Below are 18620 nucleotides of genomic sequence, written 5' to 3'. Positions count from 1 at the left end.
GATGCCTATTCCTCATGGAGAAACAGAAGTAAGCCCCTGTGTGGAGGGTAATCTGGGAAGACTCAGGTTTCAAGAGCAGGCGGGCAGGGAGACCACATGGGAAGGTAAGGCTGTGGTCCATCTGGGCATGGATGGTGGTGGCTTGGACCAGTGTGATGGACGTAGGGATGGAGAGATGTCCGTGGTGGCGGGAGAGGTGTTCTGGAGGTAAGTCGGGTAGGAGTAGTGATGTGTTAGAATAAGGGGTGGTGAGGAAAAGGGGGCTGCCAGGGCTGGGCTGGGGGATGAGGTGAATAGGGTACCACTCACTGAGATGGAGTTCCCTGGTGGCTGGCTCCCTGGTGGCTCAGATGGTAAAGACTCTGCCTGCAGTGCAGAAAACCCAAGTTCGATCCCTGGGTCGGGAAGATCGCCTGGAGGAGGTCATGGCAACCCACTCCAGTATTCTTGCCTGGAGAATCCCATGGACAAGGAGGCTGGCGGGCTATCGTCCATAGGGTCTCAAAGAGTCGGACACAACTGAGCGACTTCCACCTCCACACTGAGATGGAAAATGGGACCAGTGGGCTCTTCAGAGGTTCATGAACCCAGTTCTCAGAATGTGGAGTTTGAGATGCCTTTGAGACATCCACTGAAAATGTCCAATAGTTTCAATAGAACTAATTCTCTTGACACCAGTAGCTGGTGCACATTGTCTGACTTTTAAAAGAAAGTGGCAGAGCGCCTGCTAGGGGTCTCCATGGTCTGGGTCCAAAGAGATTCTTTTGGGGTATAAAACAGAGTGCCCCTTTTTCCAGAGTTGGCCTTATTTGTGTGATATCAGATGAAGACGTGATACAGGGAGAAAATGCAAGTCAGCGTGTGATTGATTGATGATAAGATCTCAGAGTGTACGGGAAGTGAGTGGAGAGGCTTCCTGGAAAAAGTGAGGCTCACTCAGGAGACCCCTGGCTGGCTGAGGGACAGGTGGGAGGGAAGACAGAGACACAGCGATACAAGCAGGAGAAGTGAGAATAAATGCAGCTCTGTGCCAAGTGGGGGTGGGGAGTGAGGTGGGAGACCGACTGAAGATTGCTGTGTATCATCTATCAGATGACCTTGTGGCATGGCGTCCAGCACTAAATGCAAAGATGTATTTGAAAATGAGACTTGTGTTCTTGGAACTGTGACTTTTAATTTCATTGGCTTCTGGTCTTGTTAAAGGATCAGTCATGGCAAATGGCAAACCTAAGTTCAAATGACATGAAAATTGAGTGTATATGTGTGTATTTTTCACCCGTGTGGAAGGTTTTGTGCAGTATCTTAACAGCCAGCTTAGCAAAAATGATATTTTAAAATAGATGTGAGCCCCTTGAGAAAGCGATGTCTGTTTCCACTCCATCCTAATCCCAGCTCTTGGGGGCAGCTAGGGTGACCTGGAATCAAGCCTGGAGGCCCTACAGTGGGAGGGAGTGGATGGCCCTGGAGAGCCAAGGCAGAAACCGAATGAATGACCCTTCTCAAATTGCGGTTCACCTGGATGACTTCTGATTTGAATAACACGTGTGTCTGCACAGGGCAGTTGTCTCATCCTGGGCTCTGGGTTTTTGCATTCCTGCCACACCAGCCTGCCATCTCCCCTCACCTCCTTGGGGAGTGGGATCCAGCCCTGTAATTTCAGAGCCCATCAGAAGGCGTGCACACAGGAACGTAGGCGATACCATGTGGGTGTGGGCCGCGCTGAAGGAGGGGCTCATCCTCTTGGTCTGCTGAAAAGGAGACCTGGTGCCCGGAGTCAGCATCTTCTATTTCCATCTGCTTGTTACCATTCCCGGAAACTGTCCACAGGCTCCTCACAGACAGGAAGCACTCGTCTGCTTTTAGCTGTCCTCTTGTTCTCAGGAATAGGGAAACAGACTCATGTGAAACATACAGAGTAATTCAGGGAGAACCACTTTGGGGCCTGTTTAGAATAAGCTGACCTATATTGTCTATAATTAAACCTGGTGTGGGGTTACATTTTGAGAAATTCTTTTTAGCTGATGAATCCTTTTTTGGTGCACCACAGCAGAATCCCCAAAGAAAGGGAGAAAAAATATCTGTGTGTATTTATAAAGCATCCTCTTTGGATGAATATATTTTGTGAGAGGAGGCTAGCAGGGGGAAATATTACAGCCAAAATGATACTCTTCTCTTCCATAGGAAGAGACTTTTTAAAAATAATGAAACCAAGTTCATATGGCTCTAGTGGTAAAGAACCCACTTGCCAGTGCAGGAGATATAAGAGACGTGGGTTCAATGCCTGGGTTGGCAAGATCCCCTGGAGAAGGGCATGGCAACCCACTCCAGTATTATTGCTGAGAATATCCCATGGACAGAGAATGCTGGAGGGCTATAGTCCATGGAGTCGCAAAGAGTTGGACACGACTGAGTGACTGATGCATGCATGCACACAAGTCATGATGAGTTCTTTCTATTTCCTTGTCCAAGTGCAAGGGAAACCCTGTGCTCATTGAACTTGTGACATTAGCTGAAATTTCTGATATAATCAGGATTATAATCAGGAGAAAAACATCAGCTTTCTCTAGGCCAGGGTCTGACCTGTTACATACTGTCCAGAAGCTTCCGATGCAGAAGCACGTGTGTTCTGTTCATATGCCGGCCACTGAATTGGCACGCAGGGAGGGTGTCCAGACAGTCCAGGAGAAGCACTCGGCCCAAACTTGTGTTCTGAATTCCCACCTCTTCTAACAGTCTGGGGGCTTCTCTGGTAGCTCAGTCTGTAAAGAATCTGCCTGCAGTGCAGGAGACCTGGGTTTGATCCCTGGGTCAGGAAGAAACCCTGAAGAAGGAAATGACAAACCACTTCAGTATTCTTGGAAAGTCCCAGGGACAGAGGAGCCTGGCAGGCTGCAGTCCATGGAGTCTGAAGCGATGGACATGACTTAGCGACTAAACCATTACCACTAACAGTCGAGCCCCCAAGAGCAACAGGATTGAAACAAAGCTGCCACTTGCGATGGCTGAGGCTCGTCCTCTGTGTGGTTCGTTTCTCTTATCTTCAGTTCTGACAGCAGCTTGGGTACTTGGGACCTGTCTAGCCACAGCTGCCAAAGACAGCCAGCGCTTGGAAATTGTTCAGATGTGGCGGGTCCCAGCCTTGGGGCCTAGCCAGCAGTGCCCTGCCCTGACTCCTGTGTCCAGCCTGTCTGCATTTTAGCCACTTCACCTGAGACCATGATTACCAGCTGAAAAGAGACCACAGCTACTGTTTGGATAGTATTGACGGCCTGTAAACATCTAAGTGTCAGTTCAATTCAGTTCAGTCGCTCAGTCGTGTCTGACTCTTTGCGACCCCATGGACTGCAGCACGCTAGGCCTCCCTATCCATCACCAACTCCTGCAGTTTACTCAAACTCATGTCCATCGAGTCGGTGATGCCATCCAGCCATCTCATCCTCTGTCACCCCCTTCTCCTCCTGCCCCCAATCCCTCCCAGCATCAGGGTCTTTTCCAATGAGTCAACTCTTCACATCAGGTGGCCAAAGTATTGGAGATTCAGCTTCAACATCAGTCCTTCCAATGAACACCCAGAACTGATTTCCTGGTTGGATCTCCTTGCAGGCCAAGGGACTCTCAAGAATCTTCTCCAACACCACAGTTCAAAAGCATCAATTCTTTGGTGCTCGGCTTTCTTTATGGTCCAACTCTCACATCCATACATGACTACTGAAAAAACCATAGCATTGACTAGACGGACTTTTGTTGACAAAGTAATGTCTCTGCTTTTAATATGCTGTCTAGGTCAGTCATAACTTTCCTTCCAAGGAGTAAGTGTCTTTTTATTTCATGGCTGCAGTCATCATCTGCAGTGATTTTGGAGCCCCCAAAAATAGTCTGCCACTGTTTCCACTGTTTCCCTATCTCTTTGCCAAGAAGTGATGGGACCAGATGCCATGATCTTAGTTTTCTGAATGTTGAGCTTTAAGCCAACTTTTTCACTCTCCTCTTTCACTTTCATCAAGAGGCAAGTGTAGTTTTGAAAATACAACTTGGGGAACCACCGTGTTAGATTGTAACACTCATGGTGGGACCACATTTAAATTCCAATCTAAATTCGATTCATCACTTCATTCCCTTTTTCTTCTGGGTCTATGGGGGTGCTGGTCACATTGCTGGGGCACTGGTGTCCCTCAGGGAACAAGAGCGACCCTGGCTACTGGGCTATAGGATGAGATAAAGTCTCAGGAGTGTCATAAGGCAGGTTGAAAAGGTGTCATGAGTTGTAAGAAATACAAGGTGATTCTTCCAAAATACTATCCCAACACATATTCTTTTATGGTTGGGTCAGACCGATTCTGGTTTCATTCTCCCAGGGGCCTCGAGGAGAACTCCTCTGGCCTGTCCCTGTTCTCTGAGGAGGGTGCTTGGGGCAGCCCCCACACACAGATCACTGAATTACCCGCCCTCACTGTCCAAACACGCAGGCAGAGAAGGGGTAGGAAGCAGAGATGGCAGGGACAGGTGAGAAGGTCCCAGGTGCTTCCTTCTACAGCCCCTTTCTTCCTGGTCCTCCTCTTCCCATCCGAAAGGGGCTAGAGAATTTCTTCAGCCCCTCTGCCCCATCACGCACGCTGGGCCGTGTCCCCAGCACTGAAGTCTTTAATGCCTGGCATCATTGGAGCCTTCCTTCCCCTGGCGGCTGTTTGTCCTGTCACCCCAGCTTCGGGACAGATGGACGGCAGGATGGAGCTGCTGTGTGTCACTGACAGAGTCACCAGTGCCCCGAACACCATCCCAGCCCGATGTGAGATTTGCCCGGAGAGGGGAAGAGTCTCACTCGTTGCAGGAGAGACATGGTGATTTGATCAGCTTTCTGATCCAGCTGTTCTTAGTAGCCTCCCACACTGGGAAAGGTAAACTCTGCCTGCCTCTGTGCCAAACAGGGGACCCCGGTTCAGTGTGTGAGCATGTTTATAAAGAAGCTTCTCATCACAAGGGGTCCTCACTAAATGCGGGAAGGCTGAAAGCACGACCCACTTAGAATGCTTGCGATAAACAAACGGACGAATGACCACATCAAGGTGCAGGACCCTCAGTGGATAAAATCTTTCTTCTTATTAGAGAGAAAAAACTTGCTCTGACACGTATAAAACAGTAAGAAGACTTTACTCAGGACTCGTGGTAGCTGTCATGACTGTCACAGGAGGGAGAAGAGATAGGGCTCGACTCCAAGTAGAACAGAGACAGCTGGGGTTTAGAACCAAGGTGCCAGGGTGGGGGGAGGGTATCAGTGGATGGGAAGTTACTAAGAGATGTCAGAGGCAGGGAATTCTTGCTAAACTGGCCTGATGGGATTCTTGCTGAAGGCAGATCAGGGTGAGCAGTTGTTGAGGGTGGGGAATGAGCAATCTGATCAGATATGGAGGGTGATAAGATATCAGGATTCTTTTAAAAATATATTTTATTTATTTGGCTGCACCGGGTCTCAGTTGTGGCATGCAAGCTCTTTAGTTGTAGCATATGAACTTTTAGTTGTGGCATGTGAGAGCTAGTTCCCTGACCAGGGATTGAACCCAGGCCCCCTGCATTGGGAACTCTGAGTCTTAGCCACTGGACCACCAGAAAAGTCCCAACATCAGGATTCCTGCTTGCTGAAAGGTGATCGGCAGGATGGGGACAGGACCCAAGGGTGAGGCCAAGTCATCAAGTGGGCTCAGAGGAGTCCTAAAGTTTGACTCAAGTTTGGTCTTTGTCATTTTGTGTTTGTTAGCAAATTTTAATGGGAATTTATTTTTTCCCTATATTTATTAATGTATGTATATTACATTTATTAATGTACATATCCCTTAGCACCTGGGTCCAGCTGCCCGGCTTCTCCCCTGCAAGAAGGTAACTCCAACAAGCCTGTCACCTAAATAGCAGAGATTTGAGAAGTGGCAGAGGCTTGGCAGCTCCCCCCTGACTGTCAGCATAGCTCAGAGCCACACGGATAACAGACTCAACTGTCTCTGATGGGCTAGTCCCTCCACTCCAAGGGGAGGGGCTCAGGGACCATGCCTTTGGCTAATGTCTTGCCACTTGCATCTTTGTGGATTTCTCACTCCAAGGGTTTAAAGGTTTAAAGCCCAGGAATCTTGACGTTTTCATGTTCTCAGTCCACAGATATTTATTGAGGGCTTCCGACGTGCTGGGCGAGGTGGCCGCCCCTGGAGATGGAGTTGGAGAGGAGGCTGGTAACAATTTACATGTAAACTGATTGAGTTTACAGATATGTGGAAAATCGGGACTGTCACGGGCGGCCGGTGGTGAGGCTCCCTGTGCAGGGCAGACTCAGAACTGGCTTCTCACGGGAAGGGAGGGAGAAGATGGCTTGTAAGGAGGAAAGGACTGAGCTGAGAACTGAAGGATCCGTTCAGTAGATGAGGATGAGAAAGGATGCGTATCGCAGGCAGCATGCGTGTCGGCCCTAAGTCCCCTGTGTGGGGAGAAGCCTGGTAGGACCTTAAGCATGAAGGATGGACGGGACTGCAGAGAGGAGCAGGGCAGGGACAACAATAGGTGAAGCGGGTTAATGAGTGCAGTCTTGCCCCAGAGCAGCAGGAAGCAGGCTAAGCTTTGGGGGAAAGGTGTTGCCATCATTTTTGTGTGCCCACGAAGGTTATCTTGCACAGACTGACTGAAGGGTGGACAAGAGGCTGGAATGAATTCAAGGAGACCAGCAAAAGGTCTGGTAGAGTGACGAGGCAGGAGGTGATGACATCCGAACTTCACTGGGGTGGAGAAGAAGCAGGTCAAGGTAGGAGATACTTGTGTGGTGGCAAACCAGTAGGACTGGGTGAAGGATTGGCTACGGGGTGTGGGAGTTCCTAGGAAGAGTGTTTAGGGAGAGCTTGGCTTCAAATTGCTTAGCTGGGTGGACGGCAGTGCTGTTTACTGAGACTGAAATGGTACCTTCTACAATCTAAGGATGGCAGATCCTGTCAATGGCAGTCAGCATTTAAAAATTCTCCTAGGGATATTTCCAGCTATCATTATGAAAAGCAGAAACTCTATTAGCCTGTCCCATGTAGAAATTGCACTTGTAACCCCTAGGTTCTAGCAGCACTGTTCATAGTAGCCAAGACATGGAAGCAGTCTAAATGTCTATCGACAGATAATGGATAAAGCTGTGGTACACATATACAATAGACTGTTACTCAGCCATTAAAAAGAATGAAAGAATGCCATTTGCAGTAACATAGATGCAACTAAAGATTTTTATACTAAGTAAAATAAGTCAAAAAGGAAGAGACAGACAAATACTGTGTGGTATCACTTGTATGAAAGTCGCTCAGTGATGTCTGACTCTGTGCGACCCCATGGACTGTAGCCCGACAGAGTCCTCTGTCCATGGGATTCTCCAGGCAAGAATCCTGGAGTGGATTGCCATTCCCTTCTCCAGGGGATCTTCCCGACCCAGGGATCGAACCTGGGGCTCCTGCATTGTAGGCAAATTCTTTACCATCTGAGGTACCAGGGAAGCCCATCACTTGTATGTGGAATCTAAAATATGCCACAAATGAACCTATGAAACAGAAGCAGAGTCAGGGCCATAGAAAATAGACTGACAGTTGCCAAGGGGATGGGGGTGGGGTTGGTGAGGGATGGAATGGGGATTGGGGTTAGTAGATATAAGCTCTTATATATGGAATGGGTAGACAACAGGTCCTACTGTACAGCAGAGAGAACTCTATTCCATATCCTATGATAAACCATAATGGAAAATAATCGTAGAAAGAGTTATACATATATGTATATGTATAACTGATACTTTCTGCTGTAGAGCAGCAATTACACAACATTGTAAGTCAACTGCACTTCGGCTTTTAAAAAAGAAAAGAAAAAATAGCACGTACGTGGTGATGACACTGCTTCAGCCCACGTGTCATTTACTGGATCTCAGAATGGTCATGCTGCCCTGTATCATCACAGCTGTGCCACTTCGAGGGCCCAGCACAGCCCCTACCCCCAGAGTCCAACATGGATCGTCCCCAGCTCCAGCAGTTCCACCAGCCAACAAGAAACTCACTGTGGTTGGGAGGCAACCAGATGGAGAAACCACAGCTCATCTCAGGACTGCTGTCAACCTCAGCATCCCCCTGGGGTTGGTGTTCAGGGTTCCCAGGCTCCTGGGAAGTGGCTGACTTCACTGGTGCATCTGGAAGGCTGGCCTTGTCCTCTTTTTGTTGTTGTGTATGACTTCCCTGTTTCATTTTGTGGGTAAAAGGAGCACCATTTGATAAAATGCGGCACGCCAAGCTTTCTAAACAGAGGAGTCCTTTGCCATCTCCTCAAACAGAAAAGATACTTAGACTAAACTTTGTTCTCTAGGGTCCAGAGTCTGGCCTCTGTCTGCACACGTGGAGTTTGGATTTAAATCTTTATTTTGGCTTTGTAGTTATCGAAACAGCTAAGAGCCAGATTCATTGCTTATAATCATTAAGGTCAATTCTGACTTTCCTCTGGTAGATCATGTTGTCTTCACACTGAAAAATAATTAGGCTACCTTTGCAGACATTGTGAATTGGGCTAAAAATGAAGAAAATGCCTTATGACACATTGTCCTTGAAGGACTTCTGTTGAACTATCACCTCTGAGTAGAATTTAACTCCATTATTATATCATTTTTGATAGGCATATTCTTGATTTTTGTCTCTATTTGAACTGAAACGGACAGGTTCATATCTGAGGTCTGTAGGTATCTTGCCTAGGGCCATTGTCTCACCCTCAGCCATCTGTCCTAGTAGAACTTTCATCATAAAGGTCCCCCCAGCATCTAGTCTACCCACCCCTCCTTTTTCTCATAGCAGTGATGATGTATAAATTAAACTGATTAACATCTCATGGACTCTGTTACATACTTGATGCCTATGTGCTCCTGGGCACAGGATTTTAATCATAGTTTCATTTTACTGACAGAAAGGAGAAACCAAAGGTTGTTTTCATAATAATCTTTTATTTTTTTTAATAAAGAGAAAGTGCTGGAAGGAGGGATGAATAAGGAAGAATGAGCCCCAAATTATAATATTTGTAGGGAGAGGGATACATAAGCAGATCAAGAATAGCTTATGAGTCAAATCAATTGATGTGTTGGGTTTGTAAGGTGGCTTTACATTGACTCTGAAAAGATGCTTTGAGCTGAAAGAGATGTTGGCTGGAGACAGAGTTGCTGCAAACAGTGCCATGAGAAGGTGGGATCTCCTCGCTCCAAGGGCACACAGAGAATCAGGCTGAGTTTTGCTTTATTAAGAAAATCCCTGGCGTTGATGCACGGCTGGGTCAGGATTATTAATCAGAATGCCCAAGACCCATATCTATCATCAATACGCTGGGCCGTGCCGTCCTGCCACCTAGCAACCCCTTCTGGGGATTTACTCGTTTTGCTTAAGTGGCGATTTGGAGACCAGAACATAACTCTTTTTGTCAGAATTCATTAATATATTCATTATGTTGGGGGAACACTGTCATGTCATGTTTCCAAAATATAATGTCTTTTGGATCATTTTACATCTGCTGTCCTGCAAAATTCAACAGCAGACAACTGAGAAAAGGAGAAAATAAGTCTGGGTCTATCTCTCATGCTGTCAGATTGGAAGTGAAATGCTTAACACCCAGCCTGGACTCCTGCACTGATACAGTTTTGGAGTCTCGTTTTCCAAGCTTCATGAAGCTAATGACGCTTGTTTGTGGACTAATGAACTTGTATTTCTGTGGGCTCCTGCTGGGCTGTGGGGAGGATGTCACTCGGTCACGTCCCCGGGGAGAACACTGCCAGATATGATGAAAGGCTCTTTAAAAGAACAGTCACATGATTTGCATCACCTGGGAGCTTATAATCCAAAGAAGGAAAGAGGACCACTTCTCAAAACACTAGATAACGCAAACACAGGGAACATATAATCAGTGTGTTTAATAAGTCCTGGTCTATATATTTCAGTTCTCTGGCGTTTAAATCTATATAGGTAAATGCTGTGTTGAAAGAAATCCCAGTCACAATTAGCTTAGTCTGGAATAATGCCTGATATATAGGAAGCCTTCATCATATTTGTTTTAATCTTAAAAAATTTAAATTTAGGTTTTAATCAAAATATTGTTGACTCACAATTTTATGTTTTAGGTGTATAACACAGAGATTTGGTTTTATATTTATACAAACTGTGTATAATATATATAGTGTATATGAATATATATAATGTATATTTTTATATGGGCTTCCTTGGTGGCTCAGATGGTAAAGAATGTGCCTGCAATGTCTGACTCTTTGTAACCCTACAGACTGTAGCCCACCAGACTCCTCTGTCCATGGGATTACCCAGGCATGAATACTGGAGTAGGTTGCCATTCTCTTCTCCAGGGGATCTTTACAACCCAGGGATCAAACCCAGGTCTCCTGCATTGCAGGAAGATTTTGTTCCATCTGAGCCATCAGGGAAGCCCCATATAATATATATATAATGTATGTAAATATATGTAATTATATTTTTATATGGGGCTTCCCTGGTGACTCGGATGGTAAAGAATGTGCCTGCAATGCAGGAGACCTGGGTTTGATCCCTGGGTCAGGAGGATCCCCTGGAGAAAGGAATGGCTACCCACTCCACTAGTCAATATATAAAATGCATATATTTTATTCTTCTTTTCCTTTTTGGAGATGAAGAGGGAGAGAACGTAGTCTGAGTGGCTTCGAAAAAAACAAACAAAAAATAAATAAAATAAAATGCATATATTTTATAGTGTATGTATACTCTATTATATTCTCATGTATTCTGTTATATATATATTTATATATTCTTTTTTATATTCTTTTATATATATTCTGTGGGGCTTCTCTCATAGCTCAGTTGGTAAAGAATCCAGCTGCAATGCAAGAGATCCCCAGTTTGATTTCCTGGGTCGGGAAGATCTGCAGGAGAAGGGATAGGCTACCTACTCCAGTATTCTTGGACTTACCTTGTGGCTCAGCTGGTAAAGAATCTGACTCCAATGTGGGAATCCTGGGTTTGATTCCTGGGTTGGGAAGATCCCCTGGAGAAGGGAAAGGCTACCCACTCTGGTATTCTGGTCTGGAGAATTCCATGGACAGTATAGACCATGGGGTTGCAAAGAGTCAGACACAACCGAGTGACTTTCACTTTCACTGTATTTTCTGTATCTTCTTTTTCAGATTCTTTTCCCTTGTAGGTTATTAGAAAATATAGAGTTGGTTCCCTGTGCTTTTACACCGTAGGTCCTTGTTGGTTATCTCTTTTATGTATAGTAGGGTATGTATGTTAATTCCAACCTCCTACTATATCCCTTACCCCAAACCTCTTACCCCTTTGGTAACTGTAAGTTTGTTTTCTCTGTCTGTGAGTCTTTCTGTTTTGGAAATGAGTTCATTAGGTGGTTTTTTTGTTTTTTTTTTTAATTTCACATGTAAGTAATATTATATGATATTTGTCTTTCTCTGACTTTCTTCACTTAGTATGATCATCTCTAGGTCCATCAATCATTTGTTGAATGAATTAATGGCATGAAAAGAATTATTACAAAGTGCTATACAATTTGGAATACACCTTTAAAAATGTAACATTAGGAATGAAGATTGTGACATCACATTGTGCCTGGTACAGATTTGCTTTTTAAATGAAATTAAATTCAGGAAGGCTTGTCTGTATAGCCACCATCATGCCTGCATGGAACCCAAAGAAGGAATCCAGGTCAGCCACGTTCTCAGTAGGTAGTGTGGCGTGGAGGGCTTGCTTGCATCTTCTCTGGTCAAAATCCTTTCTCCAGATATGTCTGGATAAATAGCACATGGGAGCCACATGTCTGCAATCCCCCAAATCAAATGTTTTCAGGGAGATGCTAGGTCAGTGTCAAGGGAGTGAACTAGTTTTCCTTCTTGTTCACTCACCCTGAAGCAGCCCTCACTCAGGCCCCAGGGCAGGGGGTCAGGTGGGCAGCCTCTGTCTGGGACCTCCATCCAGTTAGGATGCTTGAGGCCGGTCACATCAAACCATGGTTTGTGTTCATTCTTGTTCTCCATGACCATCGTGTAAAAGCCAGCCACTGCTTCATGCATGACCACTTCATCCCTTTTATGACTGTGCCTCAGGTTGAGTTTCCTAGAAGCACAGTCTGAGACAGGGATCTCAGAGCACTTGAATTGTGGGGAACTCTGTTCCAAGAAAGCCCGTAAAGGAATAAGGGAAATGGCAGGACTGCTGGACCACACTGAAACTGATGAATGGTCCCCGAATCTGTGTCCCTTCAGACCTTGCAGATTCGGAGACAGTGCTCAAGCCTGTGTGTCTCTCCCCACATGCACCCTTTTCCAGCTCAGCACATGACCCGTAGCATTCCGGGGACTGTCACTACTCCTCCCACCCCATCATCACTGGGGCTTGGGGGTGATGCACTCCAGAATCTGACCTTGGACTTCCAGGACTACTTCTGGGACCATCCACCTTATGTCCGTCTCCCTGGCAGCAGTGCTGAGACAGACTGGGGTGCGTGGGATTTATTGAGGGTGTGCTTTTTAGGAAAGAACCATTAGGGAAATAGGGCAAGAAACTGGGGAAAGCAGTTGAGCCTGGGGGGGACCTTGGTGAGGTCCAGTCTTGCCTCATCACAAGGAAACTCTAGGACATCAACTGCACTCAGCATTGTCCTGTCTGGAGGTAAAGAGCTTTAGGACAGCCACATCTGCCTTTTTCTAGAATGTTCTCTGCCTTTCCTTGTCAAGTAACACTCTTAACTGTGCACATACCAACTCTTTCTCATGTTTTCACCCAGATCTCAAACTCCATCCTAGTTTGAGGCTGTGTCTGCTTTCCACCCCACCTTGCCAGTCTCAGCCACCAACCTCTGAAATGCTCTCATGACCACCACACCCAGCCCTGATCATCAAAAACCTGAAGTCAGGTGCCTGTCTTTGCTACCCTGACTCCTCCCATAATTACTGTAGGTTTCACCTACAACTGAGCTTCCCTGGGGCTCAGAGGTAAAGAGTCTACCTGCAGTGCGGGAGACCCAGGTTCAGTCCCTGGGTCGGGAACATCCCCTGGAGAAGGAAATAGCAACCCACTCCAGTATCCTTGCCTGGAAAATTCCATAGATGAAGGAGCCTGGCAGGCTACAGTCCATAGGATCGCAAAGAGTCAAACACGACTGAGTGACTTCACTTTCACCCACAACTAACAACTAAACCTATAATTCTCAGGCCTTCTGAACTCCAGACGCTGTTACTACTCCACTTCAGCTACCCGCTCCGCGAATAGGCCCTGGGTCCATCCTCAGCGAGAACCACTTTACACCCAAAACACTAAACTTGTCACATGTCATTCTGACCAGTCTGCTGTCTTTGCCCAGCTCTCATCTCTGACTCCTCCTAATCCTCTTCTTCAGCACGCAGAGACCTCCCTCCAGTTCCTCGGGCCATCCTGCTTCTTCCTCTGTGTGGAGACCCTTTTTATCTCTATTCCCTCCATGACCAGGTCCCCTTGGCTACTAAAAGGCAAGTCCCCATACTACCAGCATTGGCACCTCCTGGGAACTTTGAAAATGTTTAGTATCAGGCCCTGTCCCAGACCTCCTGAGTCAAACTCTGCATTTTCACAAGATCCCTGGATGATTTACATGCACGTTAAACCCAAGAGTGCTTCTGCAAGCTACCCTACCTGTGGCTTCCGTAGCTGTTGTCCTGCCAGACCCACACAGCACAACTCTGGTCACACGAGGACACTGCAATTTGGACACTCTTAGTTAACAGCCATGGCCAGTCTGTGCCTCCAGTCATGGTTGAGCTGTAGGGGCTATTGCTTTTCAACCCTTTAATTTGTTTTGTCATCTCTAGTTTCAGCAGCTTTTCCAAATGCTTACCATTTCCTTGGGCCCTGATTCAAACCCCTACTCCCCTTTATAAATTAAGCTAGTTTCTGTTAATATGTATCAGAGTGAAATATTTGCTCATGTTTTCAATCTCTTTGAGTATAATTGTTTTATTTTGTTAATACAGATCAGCACAATGTTTTTCCAAGAAAGAGAATTTTGAAACAGATATTAGAAAGAAAAAAAAAGAGTAAAGAGAACAGAAACCACCTGTTTGATTGTGGCATTTTATATATATATAGTCTATTACTGTACTTCTCTGTGAGTTTGGTTTGCTTTATAATTTTCAAATGAAATTTAAAGATTGTGCTGGTGCAAAGAAAAATTTAGAAGTTTCCCCTGATAATTTGCACACTGGCCAGCCCACGTGTCTCTCATTATACCACTTGCCTAATCTGAAAAACTGTAAGCCCAAGAATTTAAATTTGAAATGACCTTGGGTCCAAATAAAAGAAAAATTTCCCCGAAGGAATGCATTCTCAAACCAGGCCTCAAAGAATTCTTGCAGATGGAGTTCCAGAAAGAGGAGCATGCAATTAAAAAAAAAAAATCACAAAACATGCACACAGAAAGTCCCATGTTAGAGTCAGCAGAAACAACAAACATCAGAACCGCACAAGGACTGTCAGTGTTAACGTGATCATAAGCAAAAAAGATATGCATGACGTGGTTTAGAAGAGGGTCAGTCCAAAATGTGATTCAAGGACTATTAAAAATTACCAGAGAATCAGAAAGGAATTCTCAAACTTGAACATGCTCTCATTGAAATTTATAATAAAGAGGTCAATGACAGAAGAGATCATTCATGAAACTGAAGATTTGAAGAAATTGTACAGAATGTAGCCCAGGAAGACAAAGAAATGGAAAATACAAAGAGGCTAAGAGACATGGTGGGTAGAATGAAATAGGCTGATATATGTAAGGAGACTTCCAGAAAGAAAGGAGAGTATTAAGGGAAAGTGAAAGTCACTCAGTCGTGTCTGACTCTTTGCGACCCCACGGACTGTAGTCCATGGAATTCTCCAGGCCAGAATATTGGAGTGGGTAGCCTTTCCCTTCTCCAGTGGATCTTCCCAACCCAGGGATCGAACCCAGGTCTCCCACATTGCAGGTGGATTCTTTACCAACTGAGCCACAAGGGAAGTCCAAGAATACTGGAGTGTGTAGTCTAGCCTTCTCCAGGGGATCTTTCCGACCCAGGAATCGAACTGGGGTCTCCTGCATTGCAGGCAGATACCATTCAAAATGATAATGACCATATGGGTCAGTGGAATAGAACAGACATCCCAGGGGAAGTACACCCACACACCTACGGTCAGTTAATCTTAGACAGAGGAGGAAAGAATATAGGATGGAGAAAAGACAGTCTCAAGCATGTGGTTCTGGGAAAGCTGGACAGCCAAGTCAGTCAGTGAAGTTAGAACACACCCTCACAGCAGGCACAAAAGTAGACTGAAAATGGCTTAAAGACTTAAATATCAGACATGACACAATAAAACTCCTGGAAGAGAACATAGGCAAAACATTCTGACGCGCATATAATGACTAAGAATTTTCTCAGAATTAATAAATGACATGAACCCTCAGACTTAAAAAGGATAATGAATCAGGATGAATACAAAGCAGCTCACACCCACGTACTGTTGGCATAATTGCAGAACACAAAAAAACAAACAGCAGCTTTTTATAGCAATCACAGAGATTAAAAAAAAAAAAAAAAAGAATATCTAAAAAGGAGCAACACAGACTGGGAAGTAATTCTGTAGCAACAATGATGGAGAGAAGACAGTAGAATAAAGTTCCGGGGAGAAATAACTGTTGGTTTCTGATAGTGAATTTGTCTTCCAAAATGTGGGGGAAATAAGGACATTTTTAGACAAACAAGGTTTACAAACTCTCATTAAAGAAACTTCCATATGACAGAAATGAGAAAAGAAAAAATCTTAGAAAGGTCTGATATGAAAGAGGGAATGTTATGTCTGGAAATGGATGTGATGTTAGTGGTTAGCTGAGAGCCGAAAAATTGATGCTTTTGAACTGTGGTGTTGGAGAAGACTCTTGAGAGTCCCTTGGACTGCAAGGAGATCCAACCAGTCCATCCTAAAGGAGATCAGTCCTGGGTGTTCGTTGGAAGGACTGATGCTGAAGCTGAAACTCCAGTACTTTGGCCACCTGATGCGAAGAGTTGACTCATTGAAAAAGACCCTGATGCTGGGAGGGATTGGGGATAGGAGGAGAAGGGGATGACAGAGGATGAGATGGCTGGATGGCATCACTGACTCGATGGACATGAGTTTGAGTAAACTCTGGGAGTTGGTGATAGACAGGGAGGCCTGGCGTGCTGCGATTCATGGGCTCTCAAAGAGTTGGACATGACTGAGCAACTGAACTGAACTGAACTGAAGTGGTTAGCATTTATTAAGAAGGAAGGAAAAACCCCAGTAAAACAGCCGGGGGTGGGGGGCAGTAAAGAAGAAATATGGACGTGGACCTTGCCTTTGAAGAGCTAATGGCTTAGTTGAGACCTTAAGAACATCTCTAAGAAGCACTGAAATGATAAAGACCCCCTTTTTTTTTTTGGAAAAAAGGAGATCCTGTGATATTAATACTGTGATATCTGTTCAGTAAACTTAAAAGTCCTAATACCTAAGCAGAGTAGATAATCATCTCTCCTGGAATCTCTGAAATCTGGCCTTTTTCTCTTCCATGGACTGAATGGAAGGTCATAGGATGACCCTTTGTCAACAATAGCTGGGTTTAAGGCTAAAACATCATCATCAGTTGCTTAGTTAAGCACACTCTCTACTCCAGGAAATAGTGTGCTTAGCAGTTCAGCGGTGTACCTAGTGTTTGGCAGAGTGGGCACGGGTATCGTTTTTAAAATCTCAATCTTACGCTGTTTGCTATTGCTCAAAAGATTTGGGACTTGCCAACTGTCCACAGCTGCTGCTTATCGTTTTTCCCTTCTATTGTTGGCCTCCTAAATATTGATTTATGAACAATTATATATTAGAGATGTAGGCATTTTATCTGTCATAAGTGTTGCGATTATTTGCTTCGAGCTGTAGATTTCTTTGTACTTGGTTATGCTGTCTTTTAACAGAAGATTTTTGCTTTGCTGTGTAGTCAAATCTGTGACTATTCCCTTTGTCTTATGGGTTTGACTTCATACTTAGGAAGACCTTCCATCCTCAAGATGATAATGATAATATTATGTATTTACCTCTGATACTTTGATATGTATTTACCTCCGATACTTTGATAGTTTTAATTTTAATGTTTAGATCTTAAATCCATATGAAATTTGCCTTGATATGTGATTTGAGGTAGAGGGGTCAGCGTTTTGCTTTTCTACATAAGATGCCTGTTGTCTCAGCAGCACTGATGGATACTCCATTATTTCCCATGGACTTGAAATGCCACCTCTCTTATATCATTGAGTTCCAAAATGTGCAGGATTCTGTGTCTGACTGCCTTTGTTCCATTGATCAACTTACCTGGGCCAGACCAAACTGTTTTGTTTGCTGTAGTTTTATAATAGAGTTGATAGAAATAGAGATATCAAGCATTTCCTCCTCATTATTATTTTAAAAAAAGTTTTCATGGATATTCTAAGGCATTTTCTCCTTCTGTGGCATTATTACAACAACTTGTCAAATTTGGTGGGGGGAAGCTCATTGGGATTTAAATTTTAATTGCCCCAGATTTAGAGGTTAATTTGAAAAGAATTGACATCCTTACAACATGTGCTATGCTAACTTACTTCAGTCATGTCTGACTCTTTGTGACCCTGGGGACTGTAGCCTGCCAGGATTTTCTGTCTATGGGATTCTCCAGGCAAGAATACTGGAGCGGGTGGCCATTTCCTTCTCTAGAAGATCTTCCTCACCTAGGGATCAAACTGGTGTCTCTTAAGTCTCCTGCACTAGCAGGTGGGTTCTTTTACCGCTAGCACTACCTGGGAAGCCCCTTGAAATATAGGATCATTTAATCAAGAACAAAAAATGGTATTACCTCATTTATTCAGGAATTAAGTTTGTGTGTGTATGTGTGTGCACACGCATGTATTTCTGTGTAAATCCCCATGTGTGTGCTTAATCGCTCAGTCATGTCTGACTCTTTGCGACCCCATGGACTGTAGCCCGCCAGACTCCTCTGCCCATGGGTATTCTCCAGACAAGAATACTGGACTGGGTTGCCATGCCCTCCTCCAGGGGTTCTTCCCAACCCAGAGATGGAACCCAGGTCTCTCGCATTGCAGGCAGATTACCGTCTGAGCCACCAGGGAAGCCCAAGAATTCTAGAGTGGATAGTCTATCCCTTCTCCAAGGGAGCTTCCCGACCTAGGAATCAAACTGGGGTGTCCTTCATTACAGGGAGATTCTTTACCAGCTGAGCTATCAAGGAAGCCCATCAGGCTCCTCTGTTCATGACCATAGCCCTTTTTCTTACTGGTTCTGCACATTTCTGAATACTAACTTTGTGCATGGGGTTTGTTCTTCTTTCAACTTCTTGACAGCAGCTACCCGTGTAAGAATCACCTATGATATTTGAGTGCCTTTTTTTTTTTTATCTCACTATGCTTGGTACCCAGACTCCATCATCTTGGCCCCAACACATTTGACCATCAACTGAGACAAGAACTCTGTCTTGTAGAGTGTCTGCTTGAACCAGCCAGAGCCTCTTCCTTAGGGATGTTGTTTTTGAGATACAGTAATAGAATCAGC

General features: G+C 44.9%; 1 protein-coding gene across 2 annotated transcripts in view; it reads left to right on the top strand.

The window, feature by feature from the left end:
* MTUS2 (microtubule associated scaffold protein 2) overlaps positions 1 to 18620 on the top strand; it is a 247571-nt gene that overhangs the window by 155416 nt on the left and 73535 nt on the right. The gene's annotated exons all lie outside the window — the stretch shown is intronic.

Source organism: Muntiacus reevesi, chromosome 11, assembly GCF_963930625.1.
Source record: "Muntiacus reevesi chromosome 11, mMunRee1.1, whole genome shotgun sequence".
In the NCBI taxonomy this organism is placed as follows: Eukaryota; Metazoa; Chordata; class Mammalia; order Artiodactyla; family Cervidae; genus Muntiacus; species Muntiacus reevesi.
This window is presented reverse-complemented; position numbering and strand designations above follow the sequence as displayed.